We start from the raw sequence: 11,412 nt of genomic DNA on the forward strand, positions 1-11,412 counted from the left end.
TTCGCCTCTCCATGATCTTGACTTCATGCATCCAAATGCGATAATGGTATGACTTGCCATCGTTGTAAAATCAAGGTAACCCTCTCAAAAGTACAAATGATCTTTGACCTCAATATAACCTTCACCTTTGACATACTAACCCTCTCAAAAGTACAAATGATCTTTGACCTCAATATAACCTTCATCTTTGACATACTAACCCTCTCAAAAGTTCAAATGATCTTTGACCTCAATATGACCTTCACCTTTGACATACCCGAAAATGGAACTTGAGATGTCTCTATTTACCATCCTATATGCTCAACGACCAGATTCAGGGATTAATAAGTTATCGCCACCACGGACGGATGGACATAACAGGAACAGTGATAATCAGATTTTCGTTCTCTTAAGAACTGAAAGGCCTAAAGTGTCACTAGCCAAGAGTCCAGGCAATATTGGCTGCCAATTTTCTATTCAAATTCACAGCCTTTAAAGGGGTATTCCTTCGTCTGAATAAAGTTTGGGTCGTCAAAATTTAGCTTACTTGAAAATATGCATTTTTCCAAGTAGGAAAAGTCATGATCTTTACATTAATACGGCAGTTTTACTCTCAAGATAAACCAAAGTTCTTCGAGTAGTTAGTCCTGAAAATTCTTAATTCGACCTGAAAGTATCACTAATTACAGCGAAATCATACGCATGATATACATTATCAGGGCCTTAAGTTGTAATTTTTTAATGTAAAAAAGTGAATCAAAGCTAAAATACGTGGCATATATTTATGACTTTTCTGTCACATGCGTACTGCAATGACCACACAAACAACCCATTGCCCTAAACGTGTCTGTTGATCAAAGTCTTAGCAGGTTTCCGGCGCCAATTTCTGCGAGCTTTTAATCGAGTTTGCCGAAAGATATTTTGACAAGTTCGGACTATCCGAAAAAGGGTCAGGTGTACAAAGAGTTCGAACTAAGACTAGCTAGAAAATTATTGTTTTTATTGGAAAGAATATGCATTCGAACTATCCGCCGATTCGAACTGACCGGAGGTTTACCGTATCTGGACTAAAACTATTCAATAAACGCGTAAAACGAAATTTGTATTATTTTTTTTTATTTTCATTCGTTCTATCTATACAACGAACTGTTTGTAGTTCGTTATAAACGAGTTTTACTGTATTATTTTATAGAATGTCAACTCTTGTGCACTTTTAACAATATGCACTAAAAAAACATGCACTTGACTTCGTTGGTGAATTTACGATATATAGCGCATTATATATCAGTCAGACCAAAGGGTTATCACTATCTAAATTATTCTCTCTCCCACCGGCAAGCCATCAAATCCCTTAGATTTTAAGACGACACGCAGAGAGTTGGAGAATTCCGACTAAAAATAGATAGAGTCTACAAAAAAAGACCTGTAACCATCATAAAAGACAGAAAAACACAGAAATTCAAAACTTTCGAAATTGAGAGTTAATGCAATTTTTATGAACTACATGTATATAACTCTCCGACAAGGCGTAATTATGATCAAATGAAAACAAGAACAAATTGTGGTACATAACATTTTTATATCATATCGAAAGCTATATACTTGGCACTATTATCGCTCTTTAAAAGTTGAGCTCTCCGTCTGGTAAACGATTGGGCATTTTTGTGGTGTATATCATTAGATATATTTGGGCGCCATTTTCACGGCACATTTTTGTAAGAACAGTCTTTATTATCATACCGATAGCTATATACTTGGCACTTTTATCGCTCTTCGAAAGTTTGAGCTTCTATTTTTACCCATCCTTTTTAAAATTAGATAAAGAATGGAAAAATACTCCGCGCAGAAATTCTATCATGTTCTGCCTTTCAACTTTGTATGTATTTCTCGGTCATTCATTTTTGTGGTTTTTAGATAAACGTGGGCACCATTTTGTACATTTTTATATCGTGCTCCGCCTTTCAACTTTGTATGTATTTCTCGGTCTAATAAACGATCATTCATTTTTGTGGTGTTCGATAATTAGATAAACGTGGGCGCCATTTTGTAATTTTTTGTGAAATGCAGTTTATCCGGTGTCGGCGACGTAGCATCTTTTTTCGCTAAAAGTCATCTTGCATTTTATTCCCTTGCCGTTTTCCTTCTCACCATGGCAAACAATCTCTTTATAGCTGGTCTGGACCCGTGTCATTCATGAATTTTAAACATGAAGCCATCCAACACCAGATTGCGGACCAAATCGTAATTCCTCAAGAAATGATGGAAGGATATGTGTTCCGCCCAGTTTCATATTTATGTACCGTTCAGCGTTTTGATACATGCTAAATTTTAAGCCTAAACGAAAAACAAACTGACAGATGGCCATCTTGAATTTTGAAATTCACAACAGGTTAATTTTGGTCCTTGAATATGTCATATCGCCGGTGATCCTTTAGACTGTAGTGTCGCATGAGGGGCACGTATGTATCGAGACTACTGTCATGACTGTTAGGGTACCGACGATGCTAGATAGGTATTGGCCCGAGTTTCCTCCGACCCTGACACCAGACTTGGACTTTCTGACAAATATATGTCCGAATCACAGGGGCTTGGCACGATTTTCCAAATGATAGTCCATATATATATGTATATAGTATCCATATATATATGGACTATCATTTGGAAAATCGTGCCAAGCCCCTGTGGTCCGAATGTCTAAGTCTGGTGCCAGGGCCAGCGGAAACTCGGGCTGGATACGTACCTATCTTGTATTATTTTAAAACGCTTTTATCGCTAACAGACCATTATAAACACACCTATGACCAGATTTTAGTGGTCATTGGTTAAGGCTAAGGAGTCAAAGGTCAAATTGATATATTTTCATCTAAGAATGCCAAGTCGTGCACAGTTATCTCGAGAACCACTCACTTGAAACAGACATCTTATATTCAAACCAGTGTAACAAACATCACTTTCAACACTAGATCATATTTTGAAGCCTTTTGGTTCAGGTCAAAAGTCACAATACAGTTTTCGAAAAAAAAGGTCATTGTGCTGTGTGAACTAATCGGGGATGAGGCATTTCGATTAAGCATGAAAAAAAATCTTTATTAATTTTGATAAGTTCCATAACCCTTCCATTCATCCTAGCATACTACTGGCCAAATATCAGAACTATTTAGAAGTCGCTTGAAGATTTCAACACAGTTGACCTTGGTCAAGGTAAGTCAGTATCTCTTCGGCCAAATACCGTTACCATTGGTCTCCTGCTTATTGAGGAAGTTCAGATTTTAGCACATCTGACCCCTGTGACATTGAAAGGTCAAGGTCAATAATTTGAACAAACAAGTATCTCTTCAGCCAAGCATTCTTCAGCCAAGTATCATTACCATTGGTGTCTTGCTTATTGAGGAAATTTAGAGCTTAGCACATCTGGCCCCTGTGATATTGAAAGGTCAAGGTCAATCATTTGAAGACACTTGATTGTCTATTCATCTTAAAATGCTACTGGCAAAACATCATGACTTTGATCATCTAAGTTAATGAGAAGTCATGTAAGATCTAAACACTTTTGACAACTGTGGCCTTGAAAGTTGTTCAAGGCCATTAAATTGGTAGTCCTTCATTCCAGCACACTACAATCCAAATATTATGACCCTACAGCATTTGGTTATCAAGAGGAAATAACTGTGACTTTGACTATGGGTCAAGGTTATTCATTTGAACGAACTCTATAACCCTCCATCCCAGCATGCTCCTGAACCCTGAATATTGAATTGAATCCTGAACCCTGCTTATTGAGAAGTTTTTTTGCAGATTTTAACTCAGTTGACCTCTTTGGCCTTGATATTGCGTCAAGGTCATTTATTTGAACAAACTTGGTAGCTCTTCATCGCAGCAAGCTACTGATGAAATATCAAGAGCCTGAAACTCTTGATAGTGTTTAGTTATTTAAAATGTAGATGTGGGTGACAGACGCAGCAACACATGATATATCTTCAGCTCATTGTGATTGGATCAGGTGAGCTAACAAAGAACACAAAAGAAACTACAATGGTCATCAGAAAATGTATTGTCACAACAATCTGAGTACATGTAAAATGCTCAAATATTTACAATATGTGCACTTCATCAATTTTCAATATACAACTTAAAATATACAATTAACATATTATGTACATGTTTACTTAACCCACATATATTGCACTATTTCTTGGATTTAAGGGAGATATGAAGATCAAACAGCTGTTTTACAGTGTTGGTTTGCTCCATCGGAGTACCGTACGTTATTCTTGATCACAAGTTAATTTTTCGTAAATATCAGTAGTGTATTTATTTGTCAATAAGCCCATGCCTGGTAATAAGCCCATTCCTGGTAATAAGCCCACGCCTGGTAATAAGCCCATGCCTGGTAATAAGCCTGTGTCTGGTAATAAGCCCACGCCTGGTAATAAGCCCACTCATGTTTAATGCAGTTCAGTGAAGACAATATTTCACTGTCCTGTAATAAGCCGGTCCCTACTTTGAGTCAGGTTGAGTTGGTGTGTTGGCCTCTGAGCTTATTACAAAAGGATAAATACTTTAATACTAACTTAGTTGGACACAACATATTTTCAAATGAAAGAATGTTCAATTATAAATCCAGGTTATATCAAACTGATTCATCATTACACTAACGAATTAAACTCATAAATATTGAGGAGCATTGTTAATCTGTATACTTCACATTAGAAATATTCCATGCATGATATTTTGAAAAAAAAAGAAAATATATTGAAAGGAGATTTATTCCCTGATAATTGTATATAAAATTTAAAGAATGACATTCACACATCCACAACCCCTACCAGGAATTATTGTTCTTTACACTATAGAAATAGGGATGAATGCTGCATGTCCAAACTTTCAGTTATAATTACTGTTGTATCTGAATTCCTGCTGTGACCCCCATATAATAGGTTAACCTGTTATGTAATCGCATACCAGTATTTCAATATCTCTTGTACACTTGTAAACTTTATTTATTTTACGACAATTGTTAAAAAAGTTATATCACCAATATATCGATCACTCTTGTCGGCCCGGATGGAAGTGTGTGTGGAGTCTTAGTGTGTTAGGAAACCGGAGTACCCAGAGAAAACCCTCATAGTCGGGCAGGTGACCCCATACATTTTCACGTCCGGTCGGGGAATCAAACCCTGGTTGTCTAGGTGAACGACAAGTGTTTTACCACTGTGCAACCAGAGAACCCAAGTATCGGTATTACAAGGCAAGCTCTTTGTTCTGGAGTTGTTTGGATACACTGGATTCTACTGTACATGAAGTATATAGTGCAAATTTATGCACTAGCTTGTATGTTAATACACCCAAAACTTCTTAAAGATAAATACTCAATTATATACAGGTGTAAAGACATTTCCTAGATTTATCAATTATTATTAATAGATATTTACTGACTTTGATTCTTAATCAGCAAACATTCAGAATTTTGGCCTTCTAATTCTCGGATTTCATTACATAACTGAGGATACTTCAAAACACTTGGTTTGTTTTTGTGTAACATCCTAGTAACAGCCAGGTTCATTTAAGGACGTGCCAGGTTTTGGAGGTGGAGGAAAGCCGGAGTACCCGGAGAAAAACCACCGGCCTACGGTCAGTACCTTGCAACTGCCCCACGTAGGTTTCGAACTCGCAACCCAGAGGTGGAGGGCTAGTGTTAAAGTGTCGGGACACCTTAAACACTCGGCCACCGCGGCCCCAAAAACTTCAAAACACACATGATTTATATCTATCTCATGGTTAATCATTTAAAGAGAGGGGGCCAAATGAGGTACCCTTGCACCAGCCCCTAACCACTGTACCAATTATGTATACATTTGTTAATCTCCACTGAATCGCAATCGTATTGATTGACTAGCAGAAAGAAATAATTTTGAGCACATAGTATAGTTTGTTGATTTTTTAACAGATTTAGATCCAATTTGAACTCAACCTTAGTTGTTTCACAAAGAATTTAATGAATAAACAAACTATTTGGCTACAGGCTAAAGCTGTTCTAATATAAGCCCAGACTCCCTATTGATCAAGCTCATATCCTAAAGATGTATAATGTATACTCTTAAAAAAAAATCAACAAAAGGCATATAAAGTTATATTCTTCTGGAAACATAATTCTAACAACTATTAGTTGTTCCAACTATTCTCTTAAAACCTTAATTGTTTTACTTATTACACCTAAACAATGTTATTTTCCCAGGACTAAGCCAAATAAGTGGCAATACAGGTCAAATACAATTGACGGAAAGACAATGGAAAGTTGCCATGGCAACAAGTTGTACAGGAGATAAATATCATTATATCTACACTGCAGCTGTAGGACACTAATCTTCTTAGTAATTCATGTAAAAGCTTCGTCCAAATCATTGTTACATTGTCTCAGATATAAATGTGAGTGGACAAACAATGAATACACTAGATTATTGTTCATTTGGTCTCGATTTTTACATAAACAAAGAAATCACATTTGAAAGATTTTAGAGCAGGATATATGGCTTATATTGATACACACGATGTTGTAGATTTAGTATAGAGGAAAATCATTAACAGGATATGTGACAAAAAATGTGCACATGTACATATACAAATGAACTTATACACATACACATGTACATTATGGTAGAGCATAAAATTTCCTTTTAATTTGGTACTGCTATTGGGAGGGTTCACAGGTGTGAAAATCATAAAATTAACAAATTATTCTCATATTCCTAATTTTTGCAAATTTTACAGGATAATTTCCCCCCAGATTAAGTGACTCGATCACTAATTAATGAAATAAAGTTTTGTTAAGATTTTCCAATAAAAAAAGTCCAAAGATAAACGAAATATGCCAGTAATACAATATTTGTGATATCTATTTATGTACGTGTGCGTAAAAGTAGAATAATCATCAATATTTCAAATCTATATCTTTCAGTAATCTAAACTATACCAATGCTTATCTTAGAGAAAGACTTTTAACTAACTATGACACAAGAAAATGTTCTGTGACCAAGCATACATAAACACAACCACACCAAACCTTACCAATGTTTGATATGTTTTCGACCACATTCATCACCCAAGCAACAGCTTTATATGTGCTACTTTCTTTCAAACTTCTACAATTATTTTACAAAGGAATTCCTAGTTTTTCTACAAGCAAATTGTTCAGGCAATACTCCTATTCCTGATAATAAGTCCATCCATGTCAATGATAGTTCAGTAGAAATGTAAACATATACAAAGCCCTCACCTCAACTTTGAGGAAAATTAATTGGTTGCCTTGCCCCCCCCCCCCCCCCCCCCCCCCTCAAATGTAAATCTTTACATAAAAGCTTGTAACTAGAGGCCCAAAAGGCCTGAATCTTGCACCTGGTTATTTCAGTGATCATAGCAAAATACTCTCATTACAGCTATACAATATACAAATATTTTCCTAATTTTTCATCAGCCTTTCCCAACAATGATTCAAACCAAATGTGGGCCAAATCCTGTCATTCTTAAAGAAGATGAAGGATTTTAAAGAATTTGCTATATTTTCCTTATTGAACCTCAACTCTCTGGCCCCAGGGGAGAAACACTACTGATTTATACAAATCATTGGACCTCTTTTATACAACATTCTGCCTAAACTTTTCTCCAGGCCAAATTTGATCAAAGTCTGTCCAGCGGTTCAGCACAAGTAGCGATTTAAATTAAAAGTTAATTGATGCTGGACTGTCGACGGATGCTGCACCATTGCATAAGCTCACCAGACCTTCAACCCAGGCGAGTTAAAAATCACAATATTATAAGGCAAGCTCCAAAAGCATACTGATAAAAATTAATAGACAGTTGTAACAGCTGTTCATAAATGTGCAGGACTCACTGGAGTTTTGTGTAGGACAATAAGTTAAATGTATCAACTGAAAATACATTTGTATATCTGTGTTATTGTTTATGGTGTCCAAGCTGTCACTACATAAATGGCTGAGGGTGACAGAATTCAAAATCGAAAACGTGTTTACACTGACTACAGTAAATATTGAAAATTTCAACGACAAAACATTTACAGCAATAAGATTTTATTTGAATCCCTTTATTGAGACAATTATTCAACTGTAGATATATTTCAAACAATGAAATTAAATGTTGAATAATTACCCGATCATTTTTAATTTCAAAGTTTTAAAGTTTAATTTCATACATAAGAGGTCCACATGTACAATTTTTATGATAAAACTGAAGATGAAGATTTCTAATTCTGTTTAAATAGAAATGTTTTGAAGCCATATTATATAGAAAAATGCAATCAGATCACAGCTTAAATACCACGAACATGGAACATTTTAAGTATGTAAACGTCTTGCACATTATGTGACAATGTCTATATGTAATTGTTTCTACTTCAGGTGATATTTGTAAACTTTATTTATTTTACAACAATCGCAAAACTAGTTAAAACAACTTATATTAAACATGCTTTTTGGCCCGGATGGAAGTGTGCGAGGGGTGTTACTTTGCGAGAAAACGCACGTGGTTGACAGGTGACTCCCATACTGTTGTGATTTTTGGTGTTGACTCCCTGGGTGTAGTACAGGAAATTGGTCTTTGCTTTACCACAAACCTATCACTGGAGACAGACCTCTGGGAATTTATTAGAATGATTACGAAAATCAACAAAATTTACCCATAATATGCATGATTTTATTTTACATGTACTTGTAGAGATATTTCTACAGATAACAGAATGGCTTATACAATAATTATGTTGTCATAAACATTTAGCTCAGAGACTTACATACATACATACATACATACATACACAAACATAGATCATAAAACAAGAAAATCACAAACTGTACAAAATCACCAATAGATTAACCATTCAAATCCAACAACCAGCTTGTAATGTCTCTTAATTACAGCTGTAACAGTTACCAGGGAGCATACAGATCTTTTCTGATTTTTCATAAAAGCGGTCCAATGGGCCTGTATCACTTACCTGCTTCTAGAGCAACTCTGAAGTTGATTTAGGTCATTTATGCAGGTACTACAAGCTGATTACCAATTTATTCAATTAGCAGAGGTAAGGTTTATTCTTCTAAATAAATTTTGCAGCCCTTCATTCCAGCATATTACTGGCCCAATATCCGGTCTCTATATCTCTTGGTGCTTGAGAAATGTTAAAGATATTAAAGCATTTGACCTGTGACCTTGAATGTAGATCTAGGTTGTTCATTTGAACAAACTCTGTAGACCTTCTCCCAAGCATTCTACTGATCTAATATCAGGTCTGTCTTCCAGTTAGGCATGAAAGGACCTTTCCCGATACTCTTATGTCTCTGAATGATTGGAGCATCGAATGGCATATTAAACGCCAGGATTCAAGTCTTTGCAAGGCCAAAAGTAAATTCAATGCATTTCAAGGCCTCCCAGCAAAATTTTAAAAAATTCAAGATTGCATGCACCCTGTTAACTGTGTTCTTAGTTTTCAGTTACCTTCCCTTTTTAACAAATAAAATAATTTACTGGACATTAAATATGACATAAAATGCATAATGATTTTCAATCATTTATAAATAAAACATCTACAACAATTTATTACTGCCCAGTTTATAATTTACACATTTAATACCAGGTTTTTATATACATGCACAAACAAAAGTTTAACAAAATGTCCAATTGGCCTGTATGTAGTGCTCACCTATTCTATACAACTTTGATCAAAATCCCTTTCTCAATTGAAAGAATTTGCCTCCTTTTGGGTCAAACCTCTAGAAACCGTATCTTACAAAACAGTGATTTTTCTTTGCCCAAATATGGTCTATGCTAAATTAGGTCAATTCAATTAATCAATATTTAGGAGTTTTCCTCAAATATGTGTCACTACTGTCCATTTGTACCCTGCTTCTCTGTCCTCAGAATTGGCCAAAATATTTTTTATACAAAATCATATTATCGCCCTGAGGATTCCCACACAAATTTTAAGATAATTTCACTTGTATTTCCTAATCTTGAATATAGGAGTGTCCTGTCCCAATAGTGGTAACAGATTGTATATGGAAATATTTGAATCTTCCTCAACCTACCACACTCCATATCAATTTAGGTGGAAATCTTTTCAGCCATTCAGAAGGAGTAGACTTTTGAAATTAAACTTGACCAATAGACTTCACATCAAAACAAGGCGTAAGCTCACTGCCCACTAATGACACTTAAAGATTCAATTATGCTAAATATATTTGGTTCAATACATTCACAAAGAGGTTAAAATATTATGTCTGCCAAATTAAATGCTTAATACCAATTACCATTTAGCAAGTTTTTACAAGCCCTCGATCATAAACCCAAACCTCATATAATATATATACTACAGTCAAACTTGTAATAGCGGACACCCTTATATAGCGGACACCTGTCCATAACGGACATTTCCAGGAATCCCCAATGAAAATCATTATATAAATATCATGTATATAGCGGACACCTTCCTAATGCGGACAGCGGACACTTATTTTTGTCCGTAAAGTTGTTAAAAAATCTGTATAACGGACACGTGAAACCATAGCCGTGTTGATATTTGTGTGTAAAACGTTTCTAAATAACAAGCAAAGCCTTAATTACTCAACTCCCCTGGCAGCAATGCTAACTTAGGAAGCCACTTCATCAGTCACTAATTGTCCTGTTACCTGTAAGTTGCTGTAACAATGGGCAGTAATTACAAGAGAGTGACCGATCGGCAGAGGTGTTTGTTTACTCAACCCCACCGGTGACAGCGAAGCTTATAGCCATTCAACCATAGCCTAGACAACAAGAATGGTCAGGGGGTAATTAAATCATTATCAAGACCAACAAAAGAGGGACAAAGCAATAGTGATGTCTGTCATAATTGTTTTACTTACAAAATCAACCGTATGCAAATCTGACAAGGCAGGCACATGGTTGTCAGCCGCCATTTTCTCACACTCGGAACTCCTCTGAATATGACTACGTAACATATTAAGAACAGCTGAAGAGTTCCGAGTGTCTTTGTATACACTATACTGTCTAATTGACTGAACCAGAAAACGGTATTTATTAAATTAAATCCCTACATGGATTTCAGAAAATATGTCTCAAAATAAATGCTTAGGGATTATAATCATCAGAGGAAAATGCACTTTCATTTATAAAGAGTTAATGTTGTAATAGAAAAGATATTTCAAACATATTTATTTTCCAAAATATTGAGGATTAACAAGAATTGTTTTACACTGATAAGAATTACCTTTACACTTTTGACTATGTTGAGTATTTGTCTGAATAGATATTCAGTATAGTATGATATTGTGAAGATTTGTTTTGAAACTATAGGCTTAATATAAATTATTAGAAATATCAACTTCAATTTTTGTGTCAGATGAATGATTGAAAATTAAGCATTTATCTTTA

The sequence above is a fragment of the Pecten maximus genome, chromosome 6, assembly GCF_902652985.1.
Source record: "Pecten maximus chromosome 6, xPecMax1.1, whole genome shotgun sequence".
Classification (NCBI taxonomy): Eukaryota; Metazoa; Mollusca; class Bivalvia; order Pectinida; family Pectinidae; genus Pecten; species Pecten maximus.